At 44.4% G+C, this 22,319-nt stretch overlaps 1 long non-coding RNA gene across 2 annotated transcripts; it reads right to left on the reverse strand.

Moving 5' to 3' along the window:
• Positions 1-11,965: 11,965 nt before the first annotated feature.
• On the reverse strand, positions 11,966-16,319 carry LOC144148986 (uncharacterized). 2 transcript variants are annotated; one of them, XR_013318136.1, is made up of 5 exons: positions 16,176-16,319; positions 14,807-14,948; positions 14,459-14,611; positions 14,249-14,371; positions 11,966-13,760 (listed from the first exon to the last, which is right to left on the reverse strand). It is a non-coding gene; the product is annotated as an uncharacterized LOC144148986 (long non-coding RNA). The 2 variants fall into 2 exon arrangements; XR_013318135.1 differs by having other exon boundaries at positions 14,459-14,618.
• Between the last annotated feature and the right edge of the window lie 6,000 nt (positions 16,320-22,319).

Consider the following 22,319-nt stretch of genomic DNA (forward strand, 5'->3'; position numbering starts at 1 on the left):
TTTTTCTTCGGAAAACATAACCGTAACTTGCCCTGTTTATAACTGGACAAAAGGGTACCGAGCGGGGCAAGCGGATTTCTTTTGTTTTCGCTTTAGTTTTATTTTTTCGTTGTATTAAATGCGGCAGTTGGAGTAAGATAGGCAAGGGTCCATATGTACGTCTTATGCATTGATGAAACGCGTGCCCTCAAAATTGGCGGTGTTACAGGACTGGGCACTTTATCACGGCATTTGGACCTCCGACTGGCTACAGAGCGTGCCCCATAATCGTAGAACTATAGTGACAAGCCCCTAGCGCCGTTCTGCGTTCCACTAATTGGTGGTTTGGCTAATCTTGGTTGAAAACACAGGCAACTCCGGGTAAACGCCATACAAGGTTACCAATACGGGGGTGAAAAGGGTAAAGTAGACTTTGGGCCATACCTGTAAGAGTGATTTATTAATTCTTCGCCGCTTCCTGGGAAAAAGCACATGCAAATCTGACAAACGAAGTCTTAAGGTGAGGCGACGACCATGTGCACAGTCATACCACGATCACGGGTGCACCACCGGCCGACAAGATGCAGCAAGTCTAGGACGAAGAACGAGCGAGAAATGCAGTTTAAAGGAATGAGCATCTCGGCCCTTTCCAATTACTCTAGTGGCGACAGCCGTCATTTTCCGTGCCGGGTAAACTCCAAGGGCATTTGGAAACCTAGCAATAAGGCTATTAGATGCCAACAATCTTGCGTGCTGTCTGATATTGATGATCGGTATATAGTTACTGAATGGTGCTCTTCCCGCAGCTTCTGTCGCAATCCGCTTCTGCAGAACAGGATAGGTCAGTAACTTTACGCAATTATTGCGCTTTCTTTGACTATCTGTGTGATTCATCAGTGTTGTGAATCGCTGGGAAGGTCATTCTGCTGTCAACGAATAAATACCTGCATTTGAGATCTTTGTTCGAGGCGCAGCTGGGTCTTCGAGCAGCAGTTAGCGATTGTGCCTCTTCCATCAGAAGCTGCCGTTGCTTCTTACTCAGCTAAGGGCGGAGAACTAGTACAAAACATTCGCGAGTGGTGTAAACAGCTTTCAAGTCGACGAAAGCGTGGCAGCACTAATTATTTACACCACGCTACACTACAGCGTGACCAGGCACATTCCTGTGCTTATGTCACACTCTTATCAGAAAGCATTTCCGCACATTAGCCGCCACTCTGACTGAGAATGCTGAGCTCATTTCGAAGGTCCAAGACAGATCGGCCATTATACCTGAAGGAACTATTGCTGACAGAGCCATTGCTGTCTGACATCTTGCCATTCTGTCTGACATAAAATTATTGGATTACCTGTCTTAAAAGAACTGCTGAAGGTTCTAAGCACCAAGCATTCTAATATTCGAGATGGGATCAGGTCATAGAGCGTCCCGAAGGGCGAGCACGCTCCCCTAACTTCCTCGGACGTTGATCGTTGTTTTCTCGCACACAATTATCGACTGAAAGGAGACAGCTTCAAATCTCAAGTTACTGAGGTGGGTCTGGTCTGTCATGGCTTTTAAGCCTTTCTTTGGTGTCAAATTACCCTGCATTTCGCGTAAATCTTCTTTTAAAATAGCAACGTTTGTGTGGCTTACTTTTAAGAACAAAATAAAAACATTTTCCTACTGCAGAACACTTTTCCGCTGTTTTTACTGCAAGTCGAAATTCTGTCGTAAAATACGCTGCTGAAGCAAATGCAAATTGAGCCTATATGTTCCTAAATTAGAGTATTTGGTGACTGTTATTGCCTAAATGGCACTTTTCAGTACCTAATATAGGCGTCTGAAACCTTGATTTTCGTGCCTAAATTTCCGGTCTCTACCCTTCACCTTTATAAAAAACGAATCGTTTTAAGCGAAGCTTTTCTTCCTACGATTTCTTGTATCTTGCTTCTCCGTCAGCAAATGCTCCCGAAGCCCCACTTGTGTTTTTGAAGCGCGATGTGTTTTGCGGTGCGCGGCATTGAAAAATGAACGTCCCAGTGCGTGTGCTATTGGCACACTGACACTACCAAGCTTACACGCTATTAAAAATAAGATTTCTAACATAAGCGGATATGTTTCATCACTTGTGAGTGCAGTGCTAGTGGGTTAGTTAATATTAGGTTCCATTTGAAAGATTGATGCATGACTTCTTCCTCAAAATTATACGTCTCATTACTTTAATATCCTTTTTGAGTAGCGTGAGGGTACTATAGTTAGTATTCCATACTGCTTCACTGCGCAAATACAGACAACAAACAAAGTAAACAGCCACACACAACCGCCATTTAAAGCCAAGCTTCTTACCTCTACCCCCAAGGGTTCTGTCGCGACCATTGGTGCCAAGAGAAAACTCCAGGGAACAAATTAAAAAATTTACTGGCGCCACCGGTTATCGACTCGGAATGAATAGAGAAACGGAACGAGAGCTCGTTCTTTTACCGATTGAGCTACGAACCCACGCGGAGACGGGAGGGACAGACGGTGCACTCACCGAGCACATCTGGGTATTTACCGCTTGCGGTCTCCCTGGATGCCACGTTATAGCGTCACGCAACCTCTCGCGCCACTGTGCGCTCCACCCACGGCACGTGTAGCGGCCGTGTGCGCACCTTGCGCATGGCTAGGAGTTATAAAAATTAATGGAAACTCACACCAACGCATGGCATCGCCCTTCTCCTCCTTCCCTGCCGCCGATTTCCTCGCCTCCGTAGGCGGCGGCAGAGACGGAGAAGTAACGTCGTTTAACACCTGGTGTGAGGTTCTTTTAGTTAAATAAAAAAGAGTTTCCACTCATGTGCTTTATCAATACAACTTAACCAGCCACCGTTCATGAATCATGCATTTACTTAACCTGAGCAAATATCTCTTTGAGGTAATAAAGGGTGTGGTTAAGTGCATTTCACTTGACCCTGGTATCACCCTTTGTAGAGCCCCGTGTGTGAATTCGTGACGTCGCATCGTTAGTCGTCGTTGCTGTCGTTTGCAGCTTCGCTTTCTAACCACTTCACCGGGTGGATTGGCGCTCATTTTTCTGCGGCTCTTTACTTTGGCGATTGTCTATTTCTTGCGCTGCGAAGAGGTATAAATGTTCAGTATATTGGCTATCAATGGGCACTATTTTCAAAACAGGCACCCTCAAAACAAAAGTGTCTGCGTGTGTGCGGGTGCCTTAGTTACAGGCAGCCGCCGTCACAACGACATCGCATCTAAATTGTGTCACCTATATGACGTGTGCTTAAACTTTTGGCGCCCTATGCAGAGTGCAATGGCTCGCATGAATTTTTTATAGGCATTTAACTGCTTTGTCTACAGGGGCAAGACTGCTAGCCACATTATAATGCAAAAGAGGATGGCGGCTGTCACACGCTTACACCCTCGTACGGGAAGCAATCTTGGTTGTCAGAATTTGCCCTTATTTCACCATACATTGCATTACGTACCCTCATCGTCTATTATCATCACTCGCTCGCTAGGAGCCACCGTTCCCCCCGCCGTCCTCCAATCTGCACGCCGTGCAAGCGTCGCCCTTGGGGTCAAGGAGTAACTTTCACTCTTTACGGGAGACCTTCGGCCAGGCCTCGCGTCGGCTGCCGAAGTAAGCTGAGGGAGCCGCGATAAGCCGCTGCCGATTTACGACCGCCACTTGCGAGAAGCAAGACGATTTCTCCGCATTAGAGGCACCGGCAGGGAGTGCGCTGAGGACTTTCATGCAGCACGCCCTTTTAGGAACACGTCCCGGATTGAATCCGTGGCGTAAAGCAAAGGGCGCAGTACATTTTTTTCCGTCGCAAGGCCTGTATGGCTCCTTCGGTAAACTTCCAAGAACGGCGATAATCTTTGACGTTCCTCCTATTTCACGGGTGTACGTAAGACTGTCACATAATTTCGTTATTGCGCCATATTGTCCGAATACAACACAGGGAAAAGCAACAAAATCCTTGCAACCCGTTTTTTTCAATGTCATAAAATTAATTAATGGTAGGAAATTGTGGTAATATCACCTCATTTTTTGTGTTTCTTTATAAACGTAATGAATGTTGAAGATATAGTTTACTCTTTATCAGGTACTCGGGCGAATTTTGTATTAGAGCGAACTTGTACAGCATCACAAAAACACAGAATGTCCAATAACCACAGAAAAGTTCATTTTTAAATCAATGTAAGCGTGCGTCGCCCACAGACATTAGGGAAAAAGACAAAGGAACCAAAACATCATATAATGCTGGTTATATCGCTTTACTGTTTACGTGTGTTTGTCTACGTTATAAATGTTGGATACATAGTTTACTTTTCCATTGGGTAGTTTTAAAATTTTTTTTTACTAGAGCAAAGTTGCAGAGAGCCGCAAGAACAAGGAATGTCATAAAATAACCGAAAATTTTATTTCGAATTCAAGTTTTGCGTCTGCCGCATACTCAGATGAGGGACAAGGACAAGGGAACGAACAAAGCGTATTCTTTGGTGCGTACGTTTGCAGTTAGTTCATCCAAAGTGTACATCGCTACATGGGGTGGTGCGATGGGCCAGTGTGCTCTTATGCCGTGTGTCCGTGTAAAGGGCCGACTAAATTTGAACTAAAGCTGTACCCAACTGGCCCCGAAACAGGGTTTCGTGAGGATATTTCATAAGTGCGGAGTACCTTTCCCTAGAATAAATAGACGGCGCTAAACATCTCACCCTCTCACGCTACCACCTCTTCCTCATCACCAACCGGCCACTACGTTCACTGCAGGATCACGGCCTCTCCCGTCGACCTCCAACCGCTCCTGTCCCGCACCGCCCGAGTGCATACCTTGCCTCAGAAATCCCTTATTTTGTCCCTTTATCGAGTAATAGGCCTTCCCCTTCTCCTATACCCGCCTCTCGGTATCCCCTCTGCAACCCTAGTACTCCACCTGTCTTCATTTCGCCCTTAACTACGAGGTCAGCCCAAGACGATCATTTCTGTTTCTGTATTTGAACTATGGCATCTTCTCTGGTTTGTTCTGTGATCTAGGAAGACCGTTTCCTCTCACTCAACGCTACTCCTATCAGTTTTCATTGCATGGCCCACTTAACCGACCTAAGTTTGCTTTCAAGTTGTTGAGTAAGGTGCCTAGTGTCCGCTCCACATGTCATCCCCGCCAGGACGCATTTGTGTATATTCTCCTTTCCAGTGATACAGGTAGCTTACTTGATGATATTTGGGAGTATTGGTCGAGTACACCCCAACCCATACCTTTTCTGTGCCGGATTTCTTTGTCGTGTATAGGATCACCACAGACGGCCTGACCGAAGTAGTCATAATCTTCTACTTGTTTAGAACAAGTAGAAGATTATGACCTATGATTAAAGTTGCGTTATGTATGGTGGCAGGGCCCTTTCGGTAGGTCTATTCGTCATTACTTTGGTTTATTTCCGTCTTATGTTTGTACGGACTCGCTTTCGTTACGGACTCGTTATGTACAGACTCGCTTTCTGACCTTACTTCCTCATGCACTTTGGGAGGTGTTCTATAGACTCGCTTAGCAAGACCTTGTCGTCTGAAAACCTCATATACCTCAAGTATTGTACAGTGTTTTCCCAGTCAAGCTTCCTGATCCCCATCACCAGACAAGCTGTGGACACTTTTGGCGAGATAATACCAACCTGTCGTACGTCCTTACGGATCGGGAAGTTGTCGCTTTGCTTGTGAAGGAGTATCATGCAAGTACATTCTTTATATACGCCATCTAGGAGTCTTACGTAGGCCTCGTTCATCCCCTGTCTTTCAATACTTCCAACACTGCTGCGGTTTTTACCGAACCCAACGTTATTTCGTAGTCTGTAAAGGCCATGTAAAGGGGTTTATAATAATCTACGCATTTTTCTATTCCTTCATTGACAACATGGATGTGAACCATGGTTGAGTACCCCTTCCGAAACCTAGTCTGCTCTCTGGGTTATTTGGAATCCGGGCTGTCACTTAAGCGGCTAACTATAATTTTGCTAAACAGCTTGTAAACAACTGAGAGTAGGCTGATTGGTCTCTTGTTCTTAAGGTCCCTGGTGAACTTCTTGTGAACCAGAATTAGGTTGGCGTTCTTCCAGGCAATGGGCATTGTTAGAGTCATTGGATATTTTTTTTAAATAGTGCTACAAGCATTTCCAGCACAATAACTTCTCCCTCTTTTAAAATATTCATGGTTAAGCCATCGTCATTTGGAGCTTTACTTGTCTTCATGTACGTAAGAGCCTTTTCAACTTCGTCTTTCGTTACCAGTGGGACTTCATGAGCTACGCCTGTAGTCTTAGTTGTGTCCACTGGTGTATAATCCTTATAATACTTTGTTTATCGTTTCTATGTTGTGTATGTGGCCCTGCTCGCCTTTGATTTCGTGCAATGTGTCTTTGCAGAAGCTAACTTCTCTCTAGTTTCTCTTAAGATTCCTCCCATTTCCAGCGTTTCTTCGACCACCGCCGTATTGTACGCACGAATGTCGTTCGTTTTACTTGTGTTAATCAATTTTAACCGCTCGGATAATTTAATCTGATCGCCCATACTCGACTGTTTCATGCTCTGGAGTAGAAGCATGGCGCCTTACTTTTGAGCGGAAACTTGGCACCTTACTACACAACTTCAAGGCAAAGCTAGTTTGACTCAGCGGGCTGTGGAACGAATAGTGATCGTACTATCACTTACAGACAAAAAAAGAGCTTACTGGATCAGAGAACAAACTTGATTAGAAGATATTATTGTTCAAATAAATTAAAATAAATTCACTCTGGCTGGTCGCGTCTTTAGGCGAAATGAGAACCGATGGAATACAAGGTTTCAAAGTCGACACCGGGAGAAATTTCTACAAAAACAGCAAGGCCAGTTCCTCGATGGAAGGAAGAAGTCGCGATTTTTGGAGGCGAAGTATGGACTCGAGCGGCGCGGGACTGGAGCGGTTGGTGGTCCATGGGAGAGGACTTCCCTCTGGGTAGGACATTGTTTGCAGTTGTATTTTATTTATTTATTTATTTATTTAATAATTTATTTATTTATTTATTTATTTATTTATTTATTTATTTATTTATTTATTTATTTATTTATTTATTTATTTATTTATTTATTTATTTATTTATTTATTTATTTATTTAGTGATAAGTGGTACAGGCTATGTGTTAGCATGTGGACAATCGCCCTCTTCTGGGTGTGCACCCTATCATCATCGCAACATCTTCATCTCAGCGGCGACTGTGTCATCGACATCGCCTTTCATGCTGGGTCTTCCTAGCGCTGTGACCGCACGAACAAAGTCTCCTGCTTGGCGACTCCCAGATCATCTCAATTTATTTATTGATTTATTTCTCGCACCTGCACGGCCAATGCCATTGGACAGGTTATCGGTTACAATCACGATTATAACAAAATGGAGTTCTAGGGGTAATACGAACGAATCCTATTCGTTTAGTCAGTAATAGAAAAAAGAAAGAAAAGAATCAAGGCAAATACAGTCACACAGAACACAGCCACTTTACTCAATGTTGGTACGGAGTTTTTAAATGGTGCCCGTTCTACAACGATTTCTATTGAGAAAAGTAGATGATTATGAGTGCAAGTATTCCGTGGCGAGACGAGGCGTATAGTTAGCTCTTGGAACATTCTTCAGCATTTTTGATACACAAAAAATTTCAGAAATTTTGCCTGGCTCAGGAAATGTATTCGGGACACACGCTCGTAAAGAAAAGATTACAGCGTGTCTCTGGCGAAGCTTTTGTCTCTGCAGAAACGCTGGTTCTATCTAGGCCTGAATCGATAAACCTTGATTCTCGTTACACTTACGCTGCAATATAAAAAAGGTACGCCAAACACCAGGAAGGAACATAGGCAGTTCGGCTCCCTGGCGTCCACAGCTTAGCCTGTTCAGTTCTAACGACTTTTTCGAGCTCAATCTGTTTTCGCTCAGGGAAGGGGTTCCCTTGCTTTTACTTCATGCTAACGCTAGCGCCTGTCTGCACGTCATAAAGTAGGGTTTCTGCCCAACTAGGCGTCCTTGGTGTGCGCCCACTGGGAAGCGATAAAGTCCGCCCGGATAGGGAAGCCTCCTGAATCGCAATCACTGCCCGTTTGCTTGCTCGCGGAACTTCGTGCGTGTTAGCAGTAGCGCGCTGCGGAGCTCCCGATTGTACCAGTTCGGCGGCTTTCGGGCAAACATGTTCCTTACACGGAAACACTGTCCAGTCGTCCGTCCTGGCTTAGTTTCTGGGACGCCCCCCTCGGCCACGTGTACGTAAAAACTCAGCGGAAGCCGAGCCGGAGAGGTGTCCGGGGGATCGTCCCCAATACCTCTTTATGGCCGGACGGGGTGGCTTTTACGACACTCAGCGAATAAGGGCTTCTTAAGGCTGGCCGGCTCCACGACTAAAGATGACGACGGATCATTCGCCACTGTCCCTCTATACAGCCGCCCATAAAACCACTAACAACTTAGCCGGATAAATAGAGTTGCTCGAGCCTTGCGACTTCATTTTGTCGCGCCAAGGTTCTTCTATCTTTTTTACCCCTAACAACGTTGCCGGATAAAGAGAGTTGCTAAGTGCCGGAAGTTCATGACAAACTCTTCTTTCTCTTTTGGTTTTTACCCGTTCAAGGTTGGTGGTCGCGTTACCTCGTTGTTTTTTGTTTTTTTTGTTGTTGTTGTTGTTTTTTTTTCTCGCGGTTAGGCTGCGCTCTCGAGCCGATACCCTTTCCTTTTTCTTTCAGCATTTACGACCATACCTGCTATCCTGGTCCCAGCATATCTATGACGAGTTGTTGACTCAACGGGCCGGGGGCTGAACTCATAGCGCGTTGTTTCTGCCGTTATTGGGCCGTATGCTTATCTCGGGATAAAATTGCTAAGCGCGATGTCATACTGGGCCATTGTCCCCTCACCTTTCTTTTTCACTTTTTACTTGCAGCTTGCAAGCAATATCGCTGAGGCAAACCTGACCGTCATTTAAAACACAGGGCTGTTAAGTGCCCTTTGGAACTACGACTGTGCGGTTATACTCCGATATAACCTTACCACTGAATATAGTTATACTCAATCGGGTTATATTTGCGGACCCTTCCTGGTATGGGTCCCGTTATCAATGCAGTGGAGTAATCTCGTAAATATTGATGTCCCAAATGATTGAGAAGGTGATGTCTTCATTGCCATTATTTTTATTTATTTACTTGCATCTCTATGTGTTTACTTTCTAATTTATTAATTAAAATACGTATGGTTTTAGAGGTAAAGAGAGGAACGTGGTAAGAGACGATATCATTTATTTATTTATTTATTTATTTATTTATTTATTTATTTATTTTACTTATTCTTGTTAAGCGGCTACCGTGTGACGGCATTTTTGTTTTCCTGTGCAAGTGCAAAGCAAATGGATAAAATGAGCAAAGAAACAAGACATTTTCTGTGTGTTAAAGAAAAATTGCGGATAGACGCGGGTTCAATGAGGAATTAAACAAAACAACCAATAAAAGCTGTATAGAGTAAGAAAAAAGTATAGAAGTACGGTATTGCAGTTGATGGAAAAAACTCTGGGAACCTTGAGACAACCTCAGGAGGCGACAACTTCAAATTACAATAAAATACTACCTTAAGCTGTTGGGCCGTCCCGGTATTTTTGGTGCAGCAGAAATTACAACGCATTGTATATCGCGGCTTCTGTCGCGAAATGATTGATTGTAGGGTTTAACGCGCTGACCAAATGCAGGCGATGAGGCGCGCCGTAGTGGAGGGTGCGGATTCATTTTGACCCCCTGGGGATCTTTAATGTGCGCCGAAATCTCGTACACACGGGCATCTTTGCTTATCGCCTCCATCAGAAAAGCGGCCGCCGTGGCCGGGAATCGAACGCGCGTGCTCATGCTCACCAGCGCAGCACCTTAGCCACTGAGCCACCACGGCGTGTGCGAAACAGTTATTTGCTTTGTTATTTACTTAGTTATTTACTAAGTAAATAGTTATATACTTAGCGTTAAAAGCATATCTATTATTAGCTATTGCGTCTTTGACGACACTAACCATCATGCGGATAATTCTGCAACGCAATAATGATTCGATTGTACGGTTCTTTTGAATCCTAACTAAGGGAGGACTCAAACTGGACGCTAGCATAGAAAAGCGGAATTGATGGCTACCGAAAAGGAACGCCCTTGCAGGAATGTCATATGAAGCGCAGGACTTAATATTTACCCGCGTGTTTTTGGTCCTTCATATGTGTGTAGTATTTGTTTTTTTATATATAATTTTGCGTACGTGATGCTGTTTAAGGGCTTACAAGTATGTGCCCGGACTCGAAACCACAACCTTCTAAACTTGTGTCTGGGCTTAAACCAACCATCTTCCAAGTATTCGTGGGTTAGTGCGGATTAAGATGTATCAAGGCGGATTAAGATTAATTAAGGATGGTTAGAATGCATGGGTAATGTGTCGAAGAGTCGGCGTGCAACATTTCCCGGCTGCGGCGACAGCTTTTCTGGTGCAGGCGAAAAGCAAAAAATTACACCATCTTCCCACGTGGGAACCCTGAGGGGACCCAAAGCCGTGGAGTAGTAGCGTGTTAATTGGTTGTTAGAGTGAAGACACGTGTAGTAGCGTATTAAATGTCTTCTTTATTTATCGAGTAGTGGGGAACGTTTTGCGGCTTCTCGTTCTCGAAGCGAGGAATCCGCTGTTCGACGCTGGCGTTTCGAAGCGGTGTCACGTTGCCGAACGTCATCTGGATCAGCTACTCGCCTCTGGCGTTTCAAAGCGGCTTCTCGTTCTCGAAGCGAGGAATTGGCTGCTCGACGCTGCCGTTTACGTTCGGCGTCGCGAGCTCTCCTGTGTGCAGCCTTTTCTTCGGAGGCAGGAGACAGCCGAGTGGTGAGGAGGAGAGCGGCGTTATCACAGCTGGCGTGGAGAGGGCGACGAGGAGGAGAGGTGCGGACGCCGACGACAGAGGGTCGACTAACAGATGCTTTGCATCTAAAACGCCCGTGTGTACGAGATTTCGGCGCACGTTAAACATCACAAGGTGGTAAAAATTAATCCGGAGCCCTCCACTACCCGCGCCTCATCGCCTGTGTTGCGTAGGTGCGTTAAACCCAACAATCAATGAATCGGCGTGCAGCAGCAGGTGCGCGTAAATGCTGTACGTCGGGATTTCACTCTAAAGCACGTAAACGGACTTTTGCGGTCGGATAATTTATTTTTTGCTAAGGTATCGGTCGGACGGGCTGAAGTGGATTAAGGCGGTCAGAACCACCCGTTGTAGACAAAAGTGATAGGAAGCCCCTCTGGGGTTACTTATCTTTCTTGTTTTGCGTTATGTCCCCATTTTGCTCCGGTTTTGTGGCCACACTCTTAATCTGGATCCACATAAGATCCACTTAGTAACTGGAACTTTTTTGCAAAAAAGTTCCACTTATATATTTGGAACCGTGTTCCACATATCCTGAAAATGTAAGTGGAACAGTGCACCACATATTTTTGCAGCTATATTATCTGGATCGGCGTTCCAAATAAAAATATACGGATCACTGTTCCAAATAAACTGGTAGTGTAAGTTACTGGAACACTGATCCACGTAAAATGATTATGGATTTATCCGGTGCGCCATTCCAGGTACCTTCAGACCAGCTGTTTATATAAAACGGTGTTCCGATAGACGTTGAGAAGCTGTCTATGGGACTCCACTTTTCCAACATATCTGCTTTCCTGTTGGTATAAACTGAGGTCATTTGCCAGGCTGGCGGATGCATTGGTATCAGAAGGAAACCGCAAGCACCATTCTAACGCAGCCTTGACATATGGCCCACAGTGATACCAACAATTGGAAAACAGAAACCGCCGCAGCAGTGTGGTCCCTGACAGTTCCCAACAGTTGCCTATCGAAGCACAGTTCTATATAAAAGTTGGTCTGAGATACCTGGAGCGGCACACAGAGACTTTGCCTTCATCCGCCGAATCCTCTTCTGGGTTTTGGCTGCATGTAAAAGAAACAAGACTCGCATTAAAATACACACCAAACCAACTATTAGCACTGATACAATGCTTTTAAAAACACTAAGGAAATTTTATTCGCTCGTATTATTGCGCACATTTGAGATACGGAGACATATCTGTTTCCACTTGGGCAGAAAATGACCAGCGTACAGGATCAAATACCAAAACGATATCAAGTGGCCAAAACGATCTAAGTGGCATTTTCCTATTTTTGCTAAAATTTACCATTCTTTTTTGCTAAAAACACGTGGGTAATAAAGATGGCTTTAAGCGTAACCGCGTCACAAACAGACTTGTACATCTACCCTCGCAGTAACTCAAAAAGCATTACACAACAGTGAGCATAAATTATGTTGTTTTATGACATGAAATCAGGTACCGCAAATGCGGAAGTACCCACAGCGCTTGCCATATCATGTTTACGCATCCCGGTTCCAAAAAATGCAGTTTGCTATTAAATTGTAGGGAAAAGCCAAAAATACAAGCCATACACGGTTGGATTATCACAAGACCTGCAAGAGTGTAGGAAAAGAACACCGGAGCCAATACTAACAATTTAACATTTGCACAGAAAAAATTACCGGAAGCATGTGGCACTATTGCACAACTAAAACATACACCATATATCAATATCAAGCTAACTGTAATATCAAGCTAACTGTAGCCAAAACCGACTTTATACGCGCCCTGAAAAAGCCTTTCACTGAAGCCGCGTTCTTTCCCCGACAATTTGTAGCTATTTAAAATAACTTATCCAAAAAAAAAGCTCATAACACCCAGTGTGAATCTTACAAAATTTTACAAACCAGATAGCTCGAAGCATGCTACGCATTTTAAACTTTATCAAGCAGCCTAACTCTAAAGACGTTATTAATTTCCTCAAGAACAATTCAGACATCCCAAATAACCAAGCCAGGTAGCGTTGAAACATACAGGTGACCAATTTTACCAAGCGAACTTGGAAGCATTTTTCCAGCCCGAACATTTATCTGAGGTAAAATTCAGTTGCGTGCCATACAAACCCTACTATCATGACGACAGTATGCTTGTGACCAAAGCACTGCCTCTAACAAGCGAGAAATGCAACTTTGTCCAAAGTAAACAACTTTTTTCAAGCCAAATATGTATATTTCGCATTCTTCTAGGGCTTAGGTGTCAGCTAAGATACAGTACAAAAATTGAGTAATAAAACCCCAAACCGTCTGTGTAAATAATTACTCTCACGTTTGCATCCATCAACAGCAGCACTGCCATGGAAAAAAAATTTCGAGCTGCACTTGAATAATAAAAACGTTACAGTGCAGTGCCATTAGCTACATTAACAGAGTAACAGAGTAGCGGCAAAGGCAGCCTGCGCTTTGTGCCAATAATGAAAAATTGCAAAGGAAAGCACGACTTCACTTTTGCAGTTGACATGCCGCTTGCATCTACCAATCATTTGAACCACGACATATCTTTCCTAATAGGCTTAAACGTCTAACAATAATTTAAAACCCCAAGTAGAGTGACCACATCAAGTCTTTCAACAGAGCTTTAAACTTAAATGACACCAGGCCACTGTTAAATGGCCAAGAACTCTCTGCAAAAGTCCCAAGAACTCTCCAAAGTCGCATAAGTTTCAGGAGATTAAGATGAAATATACGGCGAGGAGGATGACCACATCTTGATGTGACAATGCAGGCGGAAAATCCATGACGTGTTTCTTGCAGACAATATTAACGCTGCCATTCTCTTCTCTCAAAATAACTGGACGTCGAGAATAACTGGACCACGTCATGTACCTTTAAGGAAGGAACAAGAAAATTTTGTTAGACGGTGGCTTTGAATGAGTGAGTTGCTTAGGATACCCCTTTTATAGCACAGTAATTGATTGAAATATCAGCGATTTCTTGGTTTCTTTTCTGGGAATGCTGCTAACAATGTACAAAAAATATTAGCACAGACTGTCAATAGCAGTTCTCTAATTTTGGAAAGCAACCGCATTGGGCGTGGCCGTGGCGCCGTATTATCACAGCAGCAACTCTCAATGTGAAAGCAAAATGTTTGCAAAACTTGAATGCAAAATAATAGTCTTTTTGTCCACATGTTGCAGCATCCGAAACAGGCTGAATGTGAAGGTATTTCCCAATTTGGAGTTCACGATTTATTCTTAACAGTAAGATTTTGCTACAAAGAAAACTACCACAAATTCAGTCCCGCAAAAATAAAATGCCAGCTTTAATAAACACTACCATAAATTGAGTCCCACAAAAATAAAATGCCAACTTACCCAACTAAAATTAAGATGCAGGCGTTCCTGGCAGGGCCTCCTCGGAGTGATTTTCCAGGAAAGTTTTGCCAACGTGTTCCCAAAAGCTCTTACTGTCGTTTTCACCTACAGGTCAAGTTGTCACTGAAATGGTGTTCCGAAGCCATTACGTATAATGCAACTACCTAAAAAGGGACCATCAAAGTTCCAGAACTGGGAGTGCGTACTTACTTGTAGAATGCAATGATTTCATCCCGTACAACGGCTTTCACGTGTTTCCTTTTTTTGAACACACGACTTCAAGAACGGTGAACACACGCCTTCAAGAACCAGGAAAATGGCAGTATGCATTCCTTGTTCCATTGTTTTAAGTCCCGGTCCGCCCTATTTCCTAGAAATAAAAACAGTATAAAAATATCGAAGCATAAATTTACGCTTCCCTCTAAGAAGGGAGTACTACAAGATCTCGTACAAGGCCTGATTAGTTGTGCTAAAATTTATTTTGCATCACGAGCCCTGGTAACGTTTTCAGGCGAAACAATTTTAAATATAAAAATATTTGAACATTTTTAGGCTCACCTGTCATTGCCCCATGCGGAGTGGTGAACGTCTGTATAATACGCAACACTCAAGAGGCACTCTTTCGTGGCTTTATGACTTCCACAATGCATTCACAATCTGTCACACTTGTCACGACGACGCCTCGGCGTGCCGAAGATGTCTTCAGCCACAGTGAATGCCACAGCCATGATTTCACAGGTATATGTAAGGAATGGAAATAATTCGTTTTAATTTCTGTTCTGCAGACAAAGGAAAACAATTGTCGCAAACTACCAGTGTAGAGACAAATTTCTCCACAGTCAGCCATAGTCTGCATCTGGACAGGTTACACAGATCGAATACAGAATGTAGCAATCTGCTTTCGCAGTATATTTTCTAAGTTCAAGGAAGCACCGAAATGGGTTAATGTTGGGTGCACATAGTGATGCAAGAACTTATCACCGGAGCGTTGTCGGAAATTATTTCGACTCTCGGGTTACCACCGACATTGACGGCATAAAAATGCAAGAGTGGCTTATTTCTAACGCGGGTCGTGAAGTAGCAACCACTAATTATGGATATTGGATAATTATCCTGAAGTCTCAAGTTACCAATGACATTAACAGCATAGAAACGGCAGCACACTTTCTATATACCCGCTGCGTGTTTCCACATATTTCTTCCCCTCTACAAAAGAAACGTTTCTTACTGCGGTACGGCTAAGACAACCACTGTCCCTTCCATTTCTCTACACTTCAGGCAATGTAAAATAGATCATCTCAATTGGTCAAAGGAATTGGAAGAAACATGGAACTGCATAACACACTGCACAGATAAACGTAAGCTGACGCCTTGAAAGCACATCAACACAACTCGAAATAGCGTCTACCTTGCGCGCAACAAGACTCCCGGTCTGGTAAGCACAGTAAATGGCATTCTACTCATCAGACTAACACAACGCCGCAATTACCACGCAAGTTTTAAAAATACCAATAAATCTAAGGACGGACGCTCCGACAAACTTGCTTGGAAGTTGTACACGTGTGCACGCGCGATTATCGCGAGCGACTAACCCGAGAAGATTCGCTACCGCAGACATACACAGCTACCGTCAATATACAACTAAGCAAAGCCACACAGTAAGGGAACATCCACTCATGAAACGCGCAAACCAGGAACTTCTGACGTACGCAGACAGAAATGTCCAGCCGACTCTGACCCACGAACACGGGAGTTTTGGTAAATTACGGCTGCAAACGTTTCTCCAACACAAAATGTTACACGCCGCGACCACAAGCATGAACGACACACGAACAACGGGCATAGACGCGGTATGTTTATCGGACGCAGTTAACAAGGATGTCACTGAACAACAACCGTTACCAGCACATAAATAAGCAGCACTGACCTTTTTTGCGCCTCCTGGCAAAACTCCACTTCGTCGAGCAAGAAATACAGCCCAGGGATATGAAAAAATTCGCAGTTGCACGCCGCAATCAACCCCATTTAAACTGCTAACGGCGCTAACGGTTCTCGCCAGCGTGACCGATAATTTCTTTAGTAAATATCAGGCGCATCGCGCGAGCAATTGAGAAACCCGCTTGGGAGTGCCACTGGTGGCGCTGCATGCGGAAGACCGTAAAATTAGCGGAGGGAATCCTGGAATATAGGAGCGCTGCTGTCGTTTAAAGTGTTCACGCAGTCCCGATTTTCATCCGTCGTCATCTTCTTTCCTCCATGGTCGTCATCGTACCCGTTGCAGCCCCACTGTACCGTGAATCAACGCAAAAACAGCTCTGCCGTGCTGCTGCTGACGCATGCGCATTGAATGCGCTACTGGAGTGGCGGTCTTTTCCTCATGGCTTCGGCGTACTTTCGTTCTCGCGGAGGCTTTGGCGATGCGCCCGCATAAGAACTCATACAAACTCGGCACACGTGATGGCTTTATTGGATTCGGAAAACGGGCGTATGCGTCTAAGCGGACGTTTACGCCCGCTGAGGCCGAAACAAAGCTCAGATAATAGCCGCGTTAGCGCGTTAGTACTGGCTAAAGTTGTTTCTCGCGGAGGGCCGTGAGTGCGTGCGATATCCGAGCTTAACTTTGGATGACAATTTCTCCGTTACTGTTTACAATGAACGCACAAGGGCGTGGCTTCATTTACTGCTTTTCTTGACAACAAGCCTTTCCGTAGTCAATAAAATATACTGCGACGCTCTTAGATACCCACGTTATATAAAGCTACTTACAGCTAATTAGTAAGTAATAATACATCGGCCCGTTTCCCAGCCCTTTTCCCTTCTGAACACCAATACTACAGGAAAACAGCAACTGGGGAAGCAGCTGGAGAAGGCGGGTCATTCAATGAACTTCAATTACTATGACAAGACACAACAACTGTATGTTGTTTTTTTTTTGTGATAAATAAACCACCATCGATTCGAACAGCAAGTTAACTCTGCGTATTTTTGCCGTTACTGCATAGCATAATTAGGAATTACAATGTCATTTCAGCATTAATACATACAAAATAATGCAGGTATCACGTGGTATATCTAGGTTTAGTTCCGTTCACCCAGTCAACCGCTCTTTGCAAAGAGGCTCTTGTTTTTGCTTGTGGAAATTGAAAGGGACTCACATGTTAGCATTCCTATCGGACTTACTACGTCATGACCAACGGACTTAAAAACCATCGTGCACCAATACGAATAGTTTTACAAATACATACCGATATTCACAACGGCCTAGTTTGCTTATTTTAGATATATGTCGCTTCTCTACTGAAACAAAGAAATAAAACTCTCGCATGGTGAGACCGCTAGCACCTTCCAGTGAAGACTGAATAAACCAAAATGCGTTTCTTGTTTTTTTTATCTCTGCAAAGAAATGATATACAGCAGACTCCCGTTAAGACGAACCCGAACGGACCGTAAAAATGTATGCGTATTATCCGAAATTCGTCTTAAGCGGAGGTGTATTGCATTGTGGACGTTACAAGAGAAAAATGTTGTGGTTCTTAATCAGTGTTCGTTTTAACCAAGTTCGTCTTAACGAGGGTCTACTGTATTTCTAGAAGAAGCAAACCAGGTCGTTAGTGTCATTTCTGTGAATTTGTAAAACTTCTTGTATCGGTACATGGTGCTTTTGAATTAGTAAGTCTCATGAATTTGCGTCATGAATTAGTGAGTCCCATATGAATTGGATCAGGTGAGTCACCCTTAATAGCATGCAGGAGACGAAAAATGCTAACGAACATCCAAGCATATATAACTGCATTCGTGACATGCTGCGTGCAGTGTAAAATGCGGCACAGTCGGTTAACACTATGTATATACCGCATCAGGGCATAAATAAAGTGGACTAAGTACCTATTTTACAGCAGATTGTAGCCATTCATACGTTCCTGTAAAGCACTTAAAATTGTGCACGTACTACAACACAGCGAGCTGGTGGCTGAGCATTGATCAAAAAACAATGTTTCTGCGACGCTTTGTGAACCAAATGCAGAACTTGCAATAGTCTCAACAACTATATATATTTCTTTATGAGGTATCGACAAAAGCCCAATGAATTCTTCAGCACTACCACGGCTCTAGCCCAAAACGCAGAAGGAGAACCTGGGGACATCTGGTCCTTCTGAAATTCAAGTCATTGGTGATTTCAGACGTACTGCGCGTCTGCAATTAGCAAAAGACGATATTCACTAAAGCGGTCTGAGCGCCGCAGACAACCTGAAAGGGGTTCGTGAAATTTATATTTTCGCTAATACCATTTTCTCGCACCTTTCATGCTTCGTACGGTGTTGTTATAGCAGTGGACATATTGTTTTCTGTCAAATAACGTCACTAAAAATACGTCTTAGCCGTCTTATATAAGTAAACTGCTCTAAGACAGTTCCATAGATATCGACGAAGTTTATTAAATTTTATGTGGTGCGTGCGTGTGTGCGTGTGTGACTGCATGCATGTGTGTGTGTATGTGTGGGTGCGCGGGTGTGCGTTCGTGTCTGTATCTATGTCTGTGGGCTGGTGCGTGCAAGTGCTTGTGCGTGCGCTTGTGCGCCAAAGCGCGTCAAATATATATGTGGTTCATTGTTCCAGTTAATGCAGGATTCAGTGCATACTTCACTGCAGCGCACAAGTTATGTGGAAGAAGACACGAGCAAAAAATATACAAAAGCACTGTCCAAAATTTTTACTGGGACATAAGTGGAACAGTAACTGGAACGGCCGACAGCGCATCCCCTCATTTATTCGGTTCCACATAATAAACACAAACCTAAAGAAAACAAACGGACAGTTCCAGATAAGATCCACTTATATCTCTCGTTCCAGTTATTCTTCGTTTGGATCCAGATAAAAATATGTGGATCACCCCGTTTAACTGGAACTTACATGGAACCAGATTAAGAGTGCATCATGCGGTGGCTGCAATTCTGTGTGTTATAAATCACTTAAATTGCATTTTTATTAAAACAACGCCACTGCCCTCTTTCGTGCTCTCACGTCTTGCTTGAAATCGCATCAACGTTTCATCTGCGCTAACCATTGTCGACCTTTAGTAACTGTGCACAGTGACAGTAGCTGTGCATGTTGCTTGGCTATGTTGGTCTCGAGGACATTCCGTGGTTCCGCTACCAGTCCGAAGTCGGGTCGGCTAGCGGAGCGCATTTCCTTCGCTAGTACCACCCTTTGCTTTTAGGTTCTCGCGAATCCCGTGCTATCCACGGGATTTAATTGCACGCGACACAAGAAAGCAGTGAGCCTGCAACATAACAAGGCCTACGCGGGACGCGTATTTCTAGACGCTTTGCTGCACAGAGCATCCTCGTGACATCTCTGTTCGTGCGATGCAGAACAGTAATTAAACGTCGACATTGGCTGCGCCCCAAACCTAAAGCGACCCAAAATATACAAAATCAGTATTATTAACAAAAACAACACGTATATTTGAGTTTACAAAAAAAACATATATATTTAGAAAGAAAATTAAGCAATGAAAAAAAAAGTAAAAGAAAGACCGGCTGAGGCTATCGTCAGCAGCGATATCAGACGCCAGCGGCAGTACACAGTGCTCTGTACATAGCCTACTGTAAATGGTTTGTGTTTATCTGATTGATTGATTGATTGGATTGATTGATTGATTGATTGATTGATTGATTGATTGATTGATCGATTGATTGATTGATTGATTGATTGATTGATTGATTGATTGTAGGGTTTAACGCGCCGACGCAACGCAAGCGATGAGGCGCGCCGTAGTGGAGGGCTCTGGATTCATTTTGACCACATGAGGATCTTTAACGTGCGCTGAAATCTCGAAAAAACGGGCGTTTTTGCTTTTCGCCTCCATCAGAAAATCGGCTGCCGCGGCCGGGAATCGAGCCCGTTACCTTGTGCGCAGCATCACAACGCCTTAACCACTGAGCCACCGCGGCGGGTGTTGGTCTTCATCAACGAATTAGAGTATATATCCATTTACTTGATTTCCCCTCCCTTACCACTACACCCGACGAGACCTGTGCCCTCAGACGAGAAGCAAAACTTCGCCTTGTAAATATATGTTCAATAAAACCTTCCTTTCTCTCGAAGCCACAGAGCCCGTACGGCGGGCCCTTTGTAGCACGCACTCAAAAGAATAGCCGCGCAGTCACTTCGCACATGTCAAATGAGTTCTCTGTGCAGCGAAGCATTTGGAATCACGCACCCAGGATGCAAACAACGCGTGGGCGTCCCCGGTGTTCTCGCGCCATTTTCTGTCATGTGGAACAGCTCATCCGATAGTATACGACGAAGCTGCTTTCAAGAAAGATACTTCGTTATAATCCCGAATACGCCTCAAATTGCATGCGCAACTAACACATGAGAGGCCTTACAGGGACGATGCAATCGCGCTGCCGAATACTTACCTTACCTCACCTGCGGTGCACATGTCGGGTCTAAAGTAGGCAACCGAATCGGCAGTCGTCCGCGGGCTACATACCAAATATGCCTCCATGTGTTTCAAAGAAGTGCCGTGTTCGGTCCGGCCGCAGCACGTCTTTGTACGTTTAATGCGCATGCGTATGTGGCCCGCGGTCAGATCGGCATGACTATGTCCGAAGACTCCAGTATTTTTCTATTTAAAATTCGCATGCGCTAAGTCTGATGCCCGTTATGGGGAGGAGAAACGTGGGTATAGCTCGGTCCTACGTTGGCCTAACTTCACACTTCGATGTAAACAACCGTTACCCACAGCTCCGCGTACAAATGACTGTACTGTAATCATCCCCATCTGGCGTAGCAAGCACTGCCGCTAGCAGAGCTGACCTCTCCAGCCCACATTAAAGAGTTCTCTCTCTCTCTCTCTCTCTCTCTCTCTCTCAAATGAGGTTACTTTTTATGCCGGAAGGCTCAACTTCAAGGTTGCTTAAAGTTAGGCCTAAACAAAGGACATTGCGCCTAACACCCAACCCATAATTATTCAGGAGCCGCTACAAGCACCCGACGCAGCACAACACCGGCGCCTACTTTTTCCCTCCCTCGGTGACTGCTTTTTCGTTTTGAAGTTGTACCACATTTACAAACTTTTAATGCAGCTTAAAACCGAACTTGACTCACGCGCCATTTTCGGGAACGTTGCCAAGAATTGCGAGTAGAGTAGCTTAAATACAAATGTACGTTTGTGGCAAGGCTGAAAAGATATCTCGCGCGATGTCTCTAGGGAATTCCGGGCCGGACGTTTCTGATAACGGTGTTTTACTGTTGCGAAGCAGACGATATTGAGCGAGAACGTGCGCGTGCCGCCAGCTTGCCGGGTAAGATTCTTCCCACCCGCGCAAGCATGACTGTGGGAAAATATACCGTAGGGAAAACGCCGGAAGCCACACCTGGATTGGGTGTCTTAGTGCTCTTATCTATAACGACCGAGCATGCGTTTATAGGCTTCTGACATGACAAGGCCTAGATGCGGTCTCCCTGGAAAGGATTCTTCTCTGCGCAGCGGACAATACTTTTCGTAAACATCGTAAAACGCGGTGAAAGGAGACGTGCGCTACTTTCTTGTCCACGTGGCTTCTTATAAGGGATGGGGGAGGAAAATGCGACATAAAATAAGTATGCGGCCACGCTATGAGAAAGGAATTCCCCTGCCCTTTTTCCGTGCCCTGCACGGTTAACTATGTCACGCAGGTTTAGCGGAGTCTAAGGCTGGATTCTGCGAAAATGCGTCCATGAGTACAAACGTTTCTTAGGCATTTTTGTTTACCCGTTGTGGTCGTAAACTTGTGCACGCACTTTCCTTTGAAAAGATGGCTCTGCAATGACTCACTTCCCAAAATGCCCGCTCTGATACGGCGTGTTGCATGGAGTGATCTGAGTTTGTGAATAGCATTTCAAAAATAAAAATAGCAAAGTTTTCCTTTTTAAAGGAATGACGTGGAGCAGACAATGTGGAGCTGGAGTGTTTAAAAGCTACACGCTAGGCTGGAGGACTTGTAAAATAATGCTAGGTGTCTATTCCTGGCGGTGTGTGCCAGTGATGTTTCGTACTGGGATGGAAAATACGCATTAGTAG

The sequence above is a fragment of the Haemaphysalis longicornis genome, unplaced genomic scaffold, assembly GCF_048455015.1.
Source record: "Haemaphysalis longicornis isolate Haplotype H1 unplaced genomic scaffold, Haemaphysalis longicornis Haplotype H1 scaffold_8, whole genome shotgun sequence".
Taxonomy (NCBI): Eukaryota; Metazoa; Arthropoda; class Arachnida; order Ixodida; family Ixodidae; genus Haemaphysalis; species Haemaphysalis longicornis.